This window comes from Lissotriton vulgaris, chromosome 1_2 (assembly GCF_964263255.1).
Source record: "Lissotriton vulgaris chromosome 1_2, aLisVul1.2, whole genome shotgun sequence".
NCBI classification, from domain to species: Eukaryota; Metazoa; Chordata; class Amphibia; order Caudata; family Salamandridae; genus Lissotriton; species Lissotriton vulgaris.
In genome coordinates, this window is record NC_141686.1 from 106,747,703 (window position 1) to 106,763,095 (window position 15,393).

A 15,393-nucleotide genomic window follows, 5' to 3' on the forward strand; every position below is an offset into this window, starting at 1 on the left:
TTCTGTTCTATCACTCCAACGCGCTGTCATGTGATCAAGGGTAGAGGAAGACCCGAAACGCGTCATGGCTGTGGTGCGGGGGCGCTTTTGCACTTAATAAAATTTTGCACCTTTAATTTCTGGGTCCGCTGTCGTCCTTCTACATGCTGCAAGGTTGCGACTTCCTGAGATTATATATATTGTCGCTCCAGGTTGTCCACCTCTTGAGTAGCACACGAGCAGCAGCTTTATTTATGTGTTGGTGAGGGCGGGGATCCGCTTGTAGACGCCGCTCCGTAATGGATCTGCCCGACGCGTTTCGAAGCTCCATCTGCTTCTCTTCAGGGGCTTTAACGGAAGCAGTGTGTGCACCCGTTACACTTCTCCAATTTCATATAACTCACCCGCCAATGGGAGGCTCCAATGAGACTTCTGGGAAGTGTAATGCGGAAAGCACACAATCAAGTCCTGTATGGACTCCACAAGTGGGCCCGTCCTCGATCCCATGTACGGCTGCTACTTCACTGCCGTGACCCCCACGTTAACGGGGTGGTGCATACTCCGCGGCTGGACTGCCGCGTGTACCCCGTTAACGTGGGGGTCACGGCAGTGAAGTAGCAGCCGTACATGGGATCGAGGACGGGCCCACTTGTGGAGTCCATACAGGACTTGATTGTGTGCTTTCCGCACTACACTTCCCAGAAGTCTCATTGGGGCCTCCCATCGGCGGGTGAGTTATACGTATTTAGAGAAGTGTAGCGGGTGCGCACACCGCTTCCGTTAAAGCCCCTGAAGAGAAGCAGATGGAGCTTCGAAACGAGTCGGGCAGATCCATTACGGAGCGGCGTCTACAAGCGGATCCCCGTCCTCACCTACACATAAATAAAGCTGCTGCTCGCGTGCTACTCAATGGTGGACAACCTTGGAGCGAGAATGTGTGTGTGTGTGTATATATATATATATATATATATATATATATATATATATATATATATATATATATAATACATATACATATACATATACATATACACACAAAAAAGGAGAACTCTGGGTAGTTCTCAAAATTTGGGGGAAAGCTGCTCCTGTTAGAGCACTCTCAAAACCAGCGACACTCTAGATCTGCTCACCTCAAATGTCTCTTTTTCTATCAAAGTCTTTAAGCATAGGATTAGCACAGTGCCATCCACGACAAGATATATATATATATATTGTCGTGGATGGCACTGTGCTAATCCTATGCTTAAAGACTTTGATAGAAAAAGAGACATTTGAGGTGAGCAGATCTAGAGTGTCGCTGGTGTTGAGTGCTCTAACAGGAGCAGCTTTCCCCCAAATTTTTAGAACTACCCAGAGCTCTCTCCTTTTTTGCATATATATATATATATATATATATATATATATATATATATATATATATATATATATATATATATATAGTGAAAAACCATAGGTTTCAGGCCTTATATAGTTAGGAATTAGCTTTTAAAAAACCTTTGAAATTCACTCAAAAAACTATAAGTTTTAGGGGTGTTCTAGTTAGCTGGGCATTTCACTCATACAAAACCATTGAAATTGCTCCTATATAGTTAGTTGTACTAACTATATTTCGCGTACCCGCAATCCACTGCTGATGATGTCTCATATTAGATCATTCATGACATGTTTGTTTTTCTGCTTTCCTGTGCCTCAGTCTACTAAGGCACAAGATGGCTGCCAACAATTTCTGTTTTGGAATGTTGACAGACAGTGGCAGCCAATCAGCATGCAGCTCGTACTCGGGAAGGTACAGAGTACAGTAAGCTTACAGTGCACTCACGGTGCAATGCCTATAGATATATATATTTTTCAAATTCGATTTTCTCAGAAACTACTGGAGAGATTTACACCAGTTAAACAAAAGACTCTGCTGCGTACCAGTCTCTACCATTTTGCCATGTTTGGTGTAATTCCGTTCATCGGTTCGGGCTGTAGCCTTGTCTGAATGTCCTATGGAAAATTGCATGGGGAAAACACGTTTTGGAACACCCCCTTTTTTCTCGGCCCCCGCTTCACGAATCCCCTCGAAACTTTCAGGAAAGGAGCGGAGCGTAACGGGCCATCTTCTTTGAGAAAATCGCGTACATTCATTAACCGGCGCCAAAGTTATTCCCAATAGAATGTAGCGGATTTCCTATGGAAACTAGGTCCTAACTATATATACCTACTGGCTACCGCCAGTAGGTAATATATAAATATAAAAATGTATTACTAAACACTCTAGTAATCTCTTTAAAATAGAACTTCAGTAAATAGCACAATATACACAGGGCCCCAGGGGGGACCAAACCATATATTAAGAAAGTGGTATAAGAACCAAGACTGGACTAGACATAAGGCCGAGAGCCTGTAGTCGCTGGGACCACAAGGAACCACCCAAGGTAGTGACACAGGGGACCCACGGGGGACGTGTGCAGTTTGAGAACAAAGACGCAGTTAGCTCTATGGGGAAAGTCGTGGTTGGAATTTTAATAAGGGACACTTAGGAGAGGACTTTGAGTAAACCCCTTTAGACTTAAGGGGTTCTAAGGCCAACACCCACGGAGGCACCGGAGTACTCTAGTAACCTCACCCAGGGAAGCTGGGTTGCATAGGTGTCAAATGGTGTCGAGAATCGTCATTGATTTCAATGGCGATCTGCTGCCAAGTGCTGCTGCTGTGGAGAAGAAAAGTGTCCAGGGTGATCCAAGCCTGGATCGAAGATGTGAGCAACCTGAAAGCAGAGGGGACAGATTCTGGGTCACTTGCCAGTGACTAGGGCCACGATGGACAATGCCCACCGATGTCGGGTCCTTCAGGTGTGAAGAGGTGAGGCTCGACTCTGCAGCCACAAGGACCAGGAGGCGTCAACGGCGACCAGGAGCTGGATTAGAGCTGTCCGCGAAGGATGTCGAGTGCTTTGGAGTCGGCGCCCAGATTGGACACAACAAGCATTGGCAACAGCAACCCACGCAGGAAGAGAAGAGCTTTGCTGTGGACCAGCAAGATCCAGGGGACTCCCCAAGTGCTGGAGAGTCGGGGCACGTCTGGAGCAACCAGGTGAAGCCCAAGGAAAGTCAAAGTTGCCTTCTCAGGGACCACCAGTCGACGGACCAGGGATTGCGAAGGTACCTCGAGCGAAAACACAAACGGCCGGCTCACGGAACACTTGAGGAGTGTAGGCCAGCAATCTTCGGTAGAAATGCTGCTCAGGTCTGGGCTACAATCAACCCAATGCACAGCCTCAAGGATCGTCAAGAAGCAGATGCACTTGCAAATGTGTACGGTGTCCAGGGATTCCGGTTCCACGGTACCCACGAGGTCTACGGTTCTTCGCTTTGCTGGGGTCTCGGATCAGCCTCTGGAAGTCTGGAAATCCACCTCTTGTGTTGCAATTACTTCTGAGTCCCGCAGGAGCTTCAGAGATGCAAACCGGTCAGAGGAGACAATGCTCCCACTGGATCAAAGAATAGCGACAATAGTGGCGATTCCAAAGCCAGGTAAACCCCCGACAGAGTGCACCTCCTACCACCTGATATCGTTATTGAATGCGGAAGCAAAAATCCTAGCTAAACTATTAGCGAATATGTTAATGTCCCATCTCCCACAATTGATTCACCCGGACCAGTCTGGTTTCATGCGGAATAGGAACACAGCACTAAATATTAGGCGCGTACATGGAGTGCTCGCACGGGCTTTGACATTGTCGGAACCAGCGGTGCGATTATCATTAGATGCGAAAATGGCACTTGATATGGTAAATTGGCAATATCTCTTTGCGGTACTAACTCTCATGAATTTTGGCCCAAAATGTATAGCCTGGATCCGATTGCTGTACTCGGCGCCATTGGCTCAGGTTACGGTTAACGGCCATATCTCCCATACGATAGAACTGGTGAGAGGAACACGATAAGGGTGCCCACTATCGCCGTTGCAGTTTCGATAGTGCTAGAGCCACTGGCGACGTTAATTCGGTCAACCCCATTGCTGAAGGGCATTAGCAGGGGAGAAGGATGGGAAGACCGTCTCTCACTCTATGCTGACGACATGTTGGTCTACCCAGCGGACCCAGATCACGGTATTCCAGAGCTCCTTAAATTGTGCGACAAGGGGGCGTGGCCAAGATGGCGTCGGAGTAGGACGCATCTTTGAGCCTCTCCGACGCCGCATCGAATTAGCCTCTGATAGCGGGGTCCCGGGAGTGCTGCACGGCGCTGTCTTGCAGGTGAAGACTGGCGGAGAGCTCCGGTGCCGACAGCGGGGCGGCTTGGTGCCTGCGCATCCCCCCGGAGCCGAACTGAGCTGCGGCCTGTGGAGCAGCGGCCTCGCGTGCTGGGAGGTCCGGCCCGGCTGGAGCGTCGCCTGGCCCTTCTGGGGCCCACCCTGTGCTGACGGCCCCGGCGTAGGCCTGGAGAGAGCGGAGTGCACCCTGCCTGTGGCGGCGCTGGTCACAGCGCGATGTAGTGGGAGACTCGTCGGCAACGGCGCTGAAGGGCCGAGGACGGGCGGACCGAGCTCCGGCGGAGGCAGACTGGACGGGAGCGTGGTTCACTCTCCCGCCGCCAGGACACATCTGAGGTGAGCCGGCGCGACTGTGGAGTGAGCGGAGCCGGCGGATGGCGTGAAGAGAGTCGCAGCAGCCGTGACCTGGCCCGGTTGTGGATCTGAGGCGGCGCCCTCGACTGGCTGGGCGGTGGCTTGACCGGCGGCGGCTCTATCGACCTACCTGCATCCTGTGCTGAGGTGGGCTCACCCTGAAAGTTGCTGGGCATTGAGCGATGAGCCCCATGGGCTGGTCCAAGTGACCAGGGCGCTGTTGCCTGGAGTGGACGGACTCGGCGGGTGGGCCGGCACCGCCATTTTGGAGGTTCCCTGGTGGGCGATTGGCCTGCTTATCTCAGGCGCGGACTGCTGCCGAGGGGGAAGCCCGGAGTGGCCCCCCACGATCACAGCTGGCTGAGCAGTGGGGCCGTGGTGGTGACTCACGCGTCCAGGCATAGCGGAAGGGACTCGGCTGGAGAACGAGGGGACCGAACTGCTGGGGCCGGGGACCTGCTTCTCCCCGCGACAACACTTGAGACGGCCTCTTGGAGGGACCCTGCTTGGCGGCTGGTGGGGAAGTGCGCCACGTTATTGAGGTATCCTCATCCTGGGGGAAGATCGGTGCATGGAGGAAAAAATTTGGTGACTGCCTTCAAGGACGCTCCTCGTCCCATGGGTGCTGCCACGTGGGTGCCTACTGAAACAATTCACTAGCTTCCCTGAGAGTCCTTCGCTTATCACAATTTCTGCGACCAGGGACGCTCCCTCAACGCTGCTTGGCTTTGCCCGGAGGAGCACTTTGCACGCACCGACGGTCGGGACGACTAGCTGCCTGAGGTGGGTGTCCCGCCGTGCGGGCTGGCGCCGCCATCTTGGTGAACCCCTGTTTGGCGCTCGTCCTCGAGGTCTCTCTGGCTTGCACTGCTGGCTGGAGGCGCCCACCGCGTTCTCCCCACACCTGCGACCGGCTGACCGCTACACCTGTGGGTCTGCCCCTTGCACCCTAAAGTAGACGAGGGGGCGCGGCTGGAGGACACGGAGATCGGATGGTGGCGAACTGCATTCACGGACCACCGGGAGGAGGTCTCTTCCCGCGACGGCCCACGTGGTCCTGTGGGCGCTGGAGGTGGGTGCCTAACTCCAGCACCGACGTGCAGTAAACGCCCTGAGAGGAGGAAGCCGCCCTGCCGCCTGGGCATGCCTGCATGAACACGGGAAGAGGTGGACTGCACCGCCGACAGGAGGCCCGACACTGTGAGTCCCTTGTCTGTGACTTGTCCTCCCGACAGCGTCTGCCTAGAGCTTGGTGGAAGGAGTGTGAAGGAGTTCACGGCCATGTCCAATTCACAGCGCAGAGGTGGGAATAAGGGGAAGGAGGGGGCCTCCAAACCACCGCAGCAGCCTGCATCGCCGGGAGCCAGTGGTTCCTCTAAACAATCGGATGATGAGGCGCCGGCGACCAAGGCCTTCATGAAGGAACTCTTCGCTACTATCAAGGAGGATATTACCGAACTTCGTACACAGCTGGCCTCGGACCTCAGGGAGGTACGGAGGGATGTCGATGGGATCGGCGAGAGGGTGGCGACGCTGGAGGACCATGACCTTAGCATGGCGAATGATATGCACCAGCTCCAGCAGGACATCCTACGTCTCACGGAGCAGAATCTGAGCTTACAAACCCACACAGAGGACTTGGAAAACCGCTCCAGAAGGAACAACATCCGTATTAAGGCGGTACCATGGGATGGTGAAGCGGGGGACCTGCGTGGGTACGTCCAAGCCTTGTTCCTTCAGATCCTAGAGGATGAAGAAGTGCGGGATATCCTGATGGACAGAGTGCACAGAGTGGGGCTACCCAGGAGAAATGGGGGCCCCCCGCCCGACATCCTTGTCTGTGTACATGACTTTCAGATGAAGGAGAGGATATTGAGGAAGGCTAGAACCATTTCCTCATTACAATTCAGGGGCCACCACCCCCAGCTGTACCAGGATCTAGCGGCGACAACCTTGCAGAAACGCAGGGACTTCCGACCTGTGACCGCCTTCCTCCGGGAGCGCGGGGTGTCCTACTCCTGGGGTCACCCTTTCCGGATAGTCTTTCGGTGGGAGAATAGACTGAGGCAGATCAACTCCCTGCAGGAGGCGAAGGAGCTGCTGGGCATCGAAGAGACGACACCATCGCAGGAGGCGCGTGGCTCGCCATTCCGTAGGCGGCGGCGCTCTTCCTCATGGCACAGGGTGGGCCCATCCCCGGAGCGGCGGCGACCGGATTCGGCGGCTAGTGCACAGGAGAGGGATGCAGCGGTAGCATCGGTGGCCTCCGCCACTGTGGCGGACTCCCAGCAGAGCTCTGGAGCAGCTTGACCCCACGTCAGCGAAGTGGCGTCGGAGAGGGCTCTTGGCCTGAGGTCCTCGGGGTACTAAGGTACTTTTGGTGAAGACACCCCGGACTTCGGACCTGGGGGTCCCAAGGTGGACTCCCCTGCCCCTACCACAGTCCAGTGGGGGACTTTTGAACCGTGACCTGCTGGAACTGAAGACTGCGAGGTTCAGGTTAAGTGCCTTGAATGGCCCTTTGTTGTTCTTTGTTCTTGGGGGGGTGCTGGGGGGGTTTGTGGGTGCTCTGATTATGGGTGACATAGCGGGGGTTTTTGGGTTGGGGTTGGGTGTCCGGGGAGTGGCGGCGACACTGTGTGGTGAATGTGGGATGACAGGTTTATTATCGTTACTTTCATTTATGTTTTACGTAGGGTTCTGGGAACTGCCCTTGTTGACCCCTCTGTGCCTCGGGGATGTGGTTGCCTCATGGACCTCGCGGGGTGGCCGGGAGGACCTCCTGAATTGGCTGTGGCTGGGTTTCTTCTCTAGAGGCCCTGCGGTTGTTCCTTCTCTTTGGGCTTGGCTGGTGGGGCAAGTACGAGTCTGGAACGGGCCTCGTGGCTGTTTGACGGTGAGCATGGCGTGGAATCTGTGTGAGCCCTTATGCATGTTAGCGTAGGGACTTGGAATGTCAAGGGCCTTAACTCCCCACAGAAGAGGCAGAAGCTCTGGAAGTACATCATAGATCACCATCTGGATATAGTGGCCCTCCAGGAAACCCATCTGGCTAGGAAAGATGAACTGAGGCTTCGTCATCGGCAGTTCCCCCTTATCTACAGGGCCTCTGCGGCCACGAAGCACAGAGGGGTGGCCCTACTCTTTCGGGCTTCCCTTCATTTTCAGCCCCTGGGTGTGAGTGCGGATAGAGACGGCCGTTGGCTCCTGGTGAAAGGTCTGTTGCGGGACCGCCTGTGTACCTTTGCTGTCTTGTATGCCCCTAACGCGGGTCAGAATGGCTTTCTGCAGGATTTGCTGGACAGAATGGGGGGCTTTGTGGAGGGTCACTTAATAATGCTAGGCGATTTCAATATGGTGTGGGACGGAGGGCAGGATAGCTCTGGGGGCCGCAGGGCGGACACGGGCGTCTTTTCGGACAAAACTAAGCAACAGTTGAGAGATCTGGGGTTGTTTGACGGTTGGCGCTTTCTTCACACTCAGGCCAGAGATTACACCTTCTTTTCCAACGTACACCACACATACTCCCGTATTGACTATGTCTTACTCAGCCAGGCTCTTCGGGGAGATATACAACTGGCGAATATTTTTCCACTTTCGCTATCAGATCACAGCCTTGTTGTTCTGGGATTGCGCTGGGCCGCTGGGGGGGATGGTTGGCGTAAGTGGTACTTTCCGGCGGCTCTGGTCCGGGATGAGACGTCGTGTAAGGCACTACGTAAGGCGATTGGTGATTTCTTCCTCCTTAACCCACCTTCGGACACGTCGGTATATACCACGTGGGACGCGTGCAAGGCCTCCTTGCGGGGCACGTGCCTCGCTCTCAACGCGAACCTGAATAAACTGCGGCGCGAGGAGAGGGAAGCTCTGGAATTGGAATTGGCTACCTTGGAGCAGGCTCACAAGGCGAACCCATCCAGGGTGACCCTACGCCCCCTAACGGCGGTCCGAGGGAAACTGAGGGCCCATTACAATAACAGGGCAGAATTCACCCTTCTGCGACTCAGGCGTACCTCCTACTCCCAGGGCAACAAGATCGGGCGTCATTTGGCCCGACAACTACGGGACAAACACGAGAAAGAATATGTCGGGGGTATTCGCGATCAGGCGGGCTCTATCCGGCATAGAGACGCGGACAAAGCAGCCATCTTCGGGCGCTTTTACGCGGCACTCTATTCGAGTGACGCTCTCGACCCCGACGCACAGTCCAAATTCCTGGAGGGCCTGTCACTCCCGAAGGTTTCTAATGAATGGAACGAATTGCTATCCTCCCCCGTCACCCGTGAGGAGATCTTGGAGGCCATTAAAAACCTGAAGCTGCACAAGGCCCCCGGGCCTGATGGCTACACGGCCCTCTTTTACAAAACATTTGCTTCTGAAATATGCGACTACCTGGTTTCCCTCTTCAACGCAATGGCGATTGAGGGCAGGACTTCAGACTCTATGGCTGAAGCGCTAATCAGCATTATTCCTAAATCGGGGAAGGATCCTACCCTTTGTTCATCCTACCGCCCGATAGCACTCCTCAATTTAGACGCCAAACTGTATTCCTCCATCTTGGCGACTAGGCTGCAGGACTTGATGCCTGCCCTGATCCATCCTGATCAATCGGGATTTATCAAGGGCAGACAGACCCATGATAACCTGCGCCGCGTCATACACCTCATAGAGAAGGCGGAGCGCTTCCACATACCCGCGGTGCTCGTGGGGCTCGACGCGGAGAAGGCTTTCGACCGCGTCGACTGGGGCTTTTTACATCGGACTCTAGTGGCTTTCGGCTTCTCGCCCGCGTTCGTGAAGATGGTTGAGGCTAATTACAGTGGACCCACGTCCCGTGTATTGGTCAATGGCCATAGATCCACGGCTTTTCGCCATTCCCGAGGGACGCGCCAGGGTTGTCCCCTCTCACCCCTTCTCTTTGCTCTGAGTATTGAGCCATTAGCGTTAGCAGTCCGGGATAATGAGGGGATTTTGGGTCTTCCCTTTACGGGCGAACAGCACAAGATCTCGCTCTTTGCGGACGATGTTCTGCTGTCCATCAGGGATCCAGCGCTGTCGCTGCCACATGTCCACTCAGTGCTCTCGGCCTACGAGGAAGTGGCGGGCTTTAAGGTAAATTTCGATAAATCCTACATCCTTAACCTGACTCTCTCGGCGGGGGAGGTGCACGCGGTCGGACTGCTCACTACTCTTTCCTGGGCTTCGGAGTCCTTGCTCTACCTGGGCGTACGACTGACCTCTACCGTGAATGCCCTGTTCCACGCTAATTTCCCCCCGATGCTATCCTCCGTGAGGGCTGAGCTGGAACGCTGGAAGCCTAAATACATCTCGTGGCTAGGCAGGGTGCACGCCCTTAAAATGGTGCTCCTTCCCAAACTGTTGTATTTGTTTCAGGCGTTACCTATTCCGATAGGGCTAGACTACTTCCGCCAATTGAAGACCATGATGCTCCGGTATGTCTGGCAGGGTGGCCGAGCAAGGCTCCCATTCCACGTCCTGAGGCGCCCACGTGCAGAGGGGGGGGTGGGCTTTCCGGACATGCATTTATATTACAAAGCCACCCAACTGAGGGTCATGGTAGAGTGGTCCCAAAAGCACTCGGAGAAACACTGGCTCCACATGGACCGTAGCGTGGCGGGCCGCTCCATTTGGGACTTAGCCTGGAAATCCAAGACGGACCGCCCCAGGAATGCCTACATTAGCACCCCCACGAGCACGGTGCTGAAGGTGTGGGACACGGTGAGCGGTGACGACCGCTGGACCACGTTCCCGTCCCCTTTCACCCCAATTCATTTCAATCCGGCTTTTCCACCGGCTCTGGAGGAGGGACCGTTTGACAGATGGAGGGAGGGTGGCTGTAGAGCACTCACCCATTTGTTCCACGGCGCCGTACCCCTCACTTTCCACAACTGTATGAGGGACTATGGCGTCCTCCCGACGGAGCGCTTCAGGCATCTCCAACTCCTGCATTGGGCTACATCGCCTGCAGTGGTGGGCGCGGCTACCAGGCCCTTGTCAAAATTTGAGTCCTTCCTACTCCACACTACTACCATGAGGGGTGCGATCTCCTTCTTGTATAAACTGCTATTAGACTCTGTCGTGTCACCACGCCCACGATATCAAGATCACTGGGAAACCACGCTGGGGAGGGACATCTCTGCTGTCGAATGGCGGACCCTATGGAGAGACGTGACAGCGCACAATCACTCTGCTGATCTCAGAGAAGCACATATGAAAGTCATCTTTGATTGGTACCTATATCCCTCCAAATTGCACCGCATTTTCCCAGCTACTTCGGATAGGTGTTGGCGGGGCTGTGGGATGTTGGGAGACTTTAAACATATTTGGTGGGACTGCCCTACCATCCAGCCGTACTGGGCTGAGATTCTATCCCACATTAGAGACATCTTGGGTTACCCGATACCGAACTCCATGGACTTTGTCCTACTGGGGCTTAGAGACCCGCTACTTGAACACCAGACTAAGGCGGATAAGCGGGTGATGTGGTTGTGTTTGGGTGCGGCCAAAAAGACCCTAGCGGCAGCGTGGAAATCCCCGTCTGCCCCGGCCATTTCCCTGTGGCATGCCCGACTGTGGCGTCTGTTAAGCATGGAACGCCTTTCTGACATTTTCCTGGGGCACTTTAGGAACTTCATGTATAATTGGGGCGCACTTGTGAGATTTCTGTCCCGAGGTTTGCCCTCAGCTGTGTGCCCGCCAACGCTGCGATCTCTCCATCTTTTCCAGATTTGATTTCAAGAATGCCTGTGTTGAGTGCTATGAGTGCTAGTCGCCGCCACTGGGGGGAGGGTGATGTTGGGGTGGGTTGTGGGTGGGGGATAGTTGGGGTGTTCGTCTTCTGTTCTCCTTTCCCCCCTTTCTCTCGCTGCGACTAACTGTGCCTGGGGAGGGCTGCGGTGCCGCGTGCGGACTTTGAACGTTGCCTCGCTCTACCACTACCTATGTTGGACTAGAATCCCTATTATGGATGGACTGTGGAGCTCTATTGCCCTTCCCCTTTGGATGAGTCCCTCCCCCTTCTTTGCGCCCCCTGTGTGGGGTTTCGTGGCGGTGTGTCGCCTTTTTTTTTTTTTTTTTTTTTCTCTTTTCTTCTTCTCTGTTATTTTTTCCCTTTACTATACTGCAAAATAAAGATTTCATTAAAAAAAATTGTGCGACAAGCATGGGCAGGTATCGGGATATACCATAAACTGGTCCAAGTCGGTGCTTTACATACTGCAGGGGCCAGAACCTTTGCTCCCAGTGGAATGCCCATTGGTACCGGCAGGGAATGCCTTTAAATACTTAGGTATTCATATTTCATATAACTAAAGATGCGGCGGACTTCTTTGTGAAAAATCTGGCCCGCCTCTGGAACGTCTAAAACGCGATGTCGCACACTGGGCGTCTTTGCCCCTGACGCTTCTGGGGAGAGCAGCATTATAATAAAATGATTGCGCTGCCGAGATTTCTCTACGCACTTGATAACGCGCCATATCAGATTCCATGCAGATACTTTAAACGGGTAGCAGCACAAGTATCGACCCGGTTGTGGGGGCCCTGACCGGCAAGTATAGCACAGGTTAAACTGCACCGAAGTTGGTATGACGGCGGGATAGCGCTACCGAACATACAACTATACTACTGGGCAGCACAACTAAAAACCCTTAATCAATGGATACACGCTCCCCAAGATGACCCTGGGTACAGGGCGGATAGGGCGCAACTGGGCTCAAATAATATGCTGGCTGTACTCTACAATAGAGGAATGGCCTCGAAATTAGAGGGGCCCACGAAACAAAAACGGTCGCCATATGGTACAAGGCGCAGGCGAAGCTGGGGTGGAAAGGGGTGATAACGAAGCTTACCCCACTTTGGGACACCAAGGCCCTGGGACAGCGACGACGCAGTAGAGGTTTTACGCAGTGGGATAATATAGGTATCTCCAGGGTGGGTGACCTATGGGATAAAGGAACGGTTCTCCGTTTCAACAACTACAGCGACAATATGAATTAGGCCCGAATGAAACATACAGATGTATACAAATTAGGCATGCGTTATTGACGGCACTTCCCCCAGATACAGAAGTACCGGAGGCCTCCCCATTAGAAGACCGTTTGCTCACTGACTTTAAGCAAAAGCGAGCAACATCGCTCACCTACCGAAAATTGATTAATAACCTGCCTGACCCTACAGCGACACTGCGGGAGAAGTGGGCTACGAAAGTAGGGGACAAGGACGACTCGGAATGGTCGGAAGCATTGGCATCTCTTAAGGAGGTGGGAGTCTCAGCCAAGCTTAGACTAGTGCAGCTCAAGATAGTACACCTCTTATACTACACTAGAACCGTATTACATAAGCTGAAGAAAGTATAGCATCCATACAGTCTTCGAGGATGTGGGGAGGAGGGTACCTTTATTCACACTATGTGGGAATGTCCAGCAATAATAGAGTACTGGAGACAGGTGTTGCGTACAATCTCACAAACACTGGAACTATCCCTTTTACCAGAGCCACGCAAATGTCTCTTAAAAACATATGGGACCCTAACGCCCTCACACGCCATGGACAGATCTGGGTCACACTGGGCTTCATGGTTGCCAAGAGAGACATAGAGCAGAAATGGGGGTGGTAGACCTGCCAACGTTGGCGATGTGGTGTGGGAATATGGACCATGCAATGATCACAGTATATGCGAACAGGAGAAGCCCGCGTAAATGGAATAAAATCTGTGCGCCCTGGAACAGCTTCAGGAGACGTGTGACCTGCTACCGGAATCTGTAGTAGAAAGCTCAGACGAAGAAATGGAGGGGGAATGGGATAGTGCCGCAACTGCGGGAAATTATATAACTGTGCTCAGAAAAATGTGATAGTAATATGCTGCTAAGAAATGTGTATCCAACGATGTAACATGGTAGAAATGTACAATTACTGTTTGTATGGGGAAACATCCACAACCACGAAGTTTTTATAACTACTTACCAGAACAACGAATCCTGAACCACGACCAATCCTTAACAACGACAATTCTTAAACCACAACTTTCCTTAACCACGAGTCTCTCCCCTCCTCGAAGGTCAGGGCGTTGGAATTAGATAAATTATTGTGCGTGATCTGTGCTTTGAACTGGCACCGGAGTCCCTGTCACTGGACCATAACTAATAATTAGCCTCTGAAGTTTACTGAGATAGAGGGCAGGAGGGCAGAGGCCGCGTTCGTCTTTCCTGGTATTACAGAATACAGGGCGCCGACCAATCAATCACTTTACAGTTTAACTGCATAACATTAAGCATTAATAAAAAATAAAAAAATTGGATGCATACGAGTTTGAACTAAATGTAGATCTGTGCAGAAGCAAAATGTTCGCAGAGATAAAGTTTCCAACTATGCAGCGTGTAGAGGACGTTGGCTACACAAACTTTCCTCCCTGCAAACATAGCCACCCATAATAACACTCTCCATGGCTGTCTATTCCAACCAGTCATTGTCTCATCTGGTGAGGTTTGAACATTTTGATTTTGTATTATTCAAAGTTGAAGCCTCCTACCTTCGTACTTTTCCCGTATATACAAATCAGCTACCTCAGAGAAGACCCTGTCGAACACCAACCAGTGACGCACTCGGGCACTGGAGAAACATCGCTCAATCCATAGAGCTGCACTTTGGACCACATGTAGAGACCATAGCCATGGTCCAATTGGGAATTTACTGCTTCCACGATTACTGCTATATGATGGAAGTATGACACCAGCTGAAATAAAAAAGTTGCCAACCCTATGGTGGACTTAGGTTTGAAAGGGCCTGTTTGCAAAAATAATTAGACCAATTAACTCTCCTCCTTTCACTCTGCAGATAGAGTCAGCTTATAAGATTAAGAAGGAATATGCAAGCAAACAATTTGATTATCGACCTACCGTTTGGCCTAAGAGAACGACACCTGTATAAGCTTCCTTCAATTGCAGGAAATTCCTCTCATGGATCCAAGACTCATGGTCTCCCCTCGTCCTGCCCCTTCAGCAACCTTCCTCCTTCGCCACGCCCACATGCTTCATTTTCCCCAGGACGGAGTAGCAGTAGAATAATATTCTAGAACTAGCTTCTTAATTCTGTAATAAGAAAAATGTGTGTTTTTGTAGTGTTGTAAATATCAGGTGATCCTGTTACATGTCAACTGTACTCCATAAATGATCTGGGACAAAATAGGCCAACTGAAGAGGTCTCATGCCCCCTTACCCCTTTATCAGCCCTCCACCCCAGCAGCGAGTGCTCAAACCATTGAGCTATCTTACAAGTTTAATACATGGCTAGGTAGTGCACATCGCTATCCACAGTGCAATGTTCAATCATCTCCATAAATATTTTTAACCACTGTACATTGAAAGACCACTTCCTACCACAATCACTGCTAGTATTTTTGATGGGGCAGGGTTTTGAGAAAATAGAACCTGCTCGGATTACCTCCTCAGTAATATTTATTAACAGTGGGCTGTGAAAATGCTGCGTTTCGTGATTATTACACTCGTTTGTATACTGCCCAATGCATAGATGTTTTGGCTCCCACACTTTCCTTCCTGGCTGAGGTCCAGCTTCCCACTGTTACAGATTCGATGGCCAAAGAGTTGGCTGCTCCGATTACTGCAGCGGAAACCCAGGTGGCAATAAAGGCGTTGGCTCGTAACAAGACGGCGAGCTTGGATGGTCGCCCTGTGGAGTTCTATTCCACATTCGCCGAAAGGTTAATCCCGAGGCTGTTACAACTTTATACTAACTCCGTAGAGCAGGGGATCCTACCTCTTGCCC

General features: G+C 52.3%; 1 protein-coding gene across 4 annotated transcripts in view; it reads right to left on the reverse strand.

Annotated features, from left to right (window-relative positions):
* The window catches only part of BCL2L14 (BCL2 like 14), a 303,081-nt gene that overhangs the window by 204,457 nt on the left and 83,231 nt on the right, over window positions 1–15,393 (reverse strand). For 2 of the 4 annotated variants that reach the window (XM_086952931.1, XM_086952929.1), the window contains exon 2: window positions 14,508–14,699. The exons of the other annotated variants lie outside the window; for them this stretch is intronic. The gene's annotated coding sequence lies outside the window, so the exon portion shown is untranslated. The remainder of the gene's footprint in view (window positions 1–14,507; window positions 14,700–15,393) is intronic. 4 annotated transcript variants of the gene reach the window in all.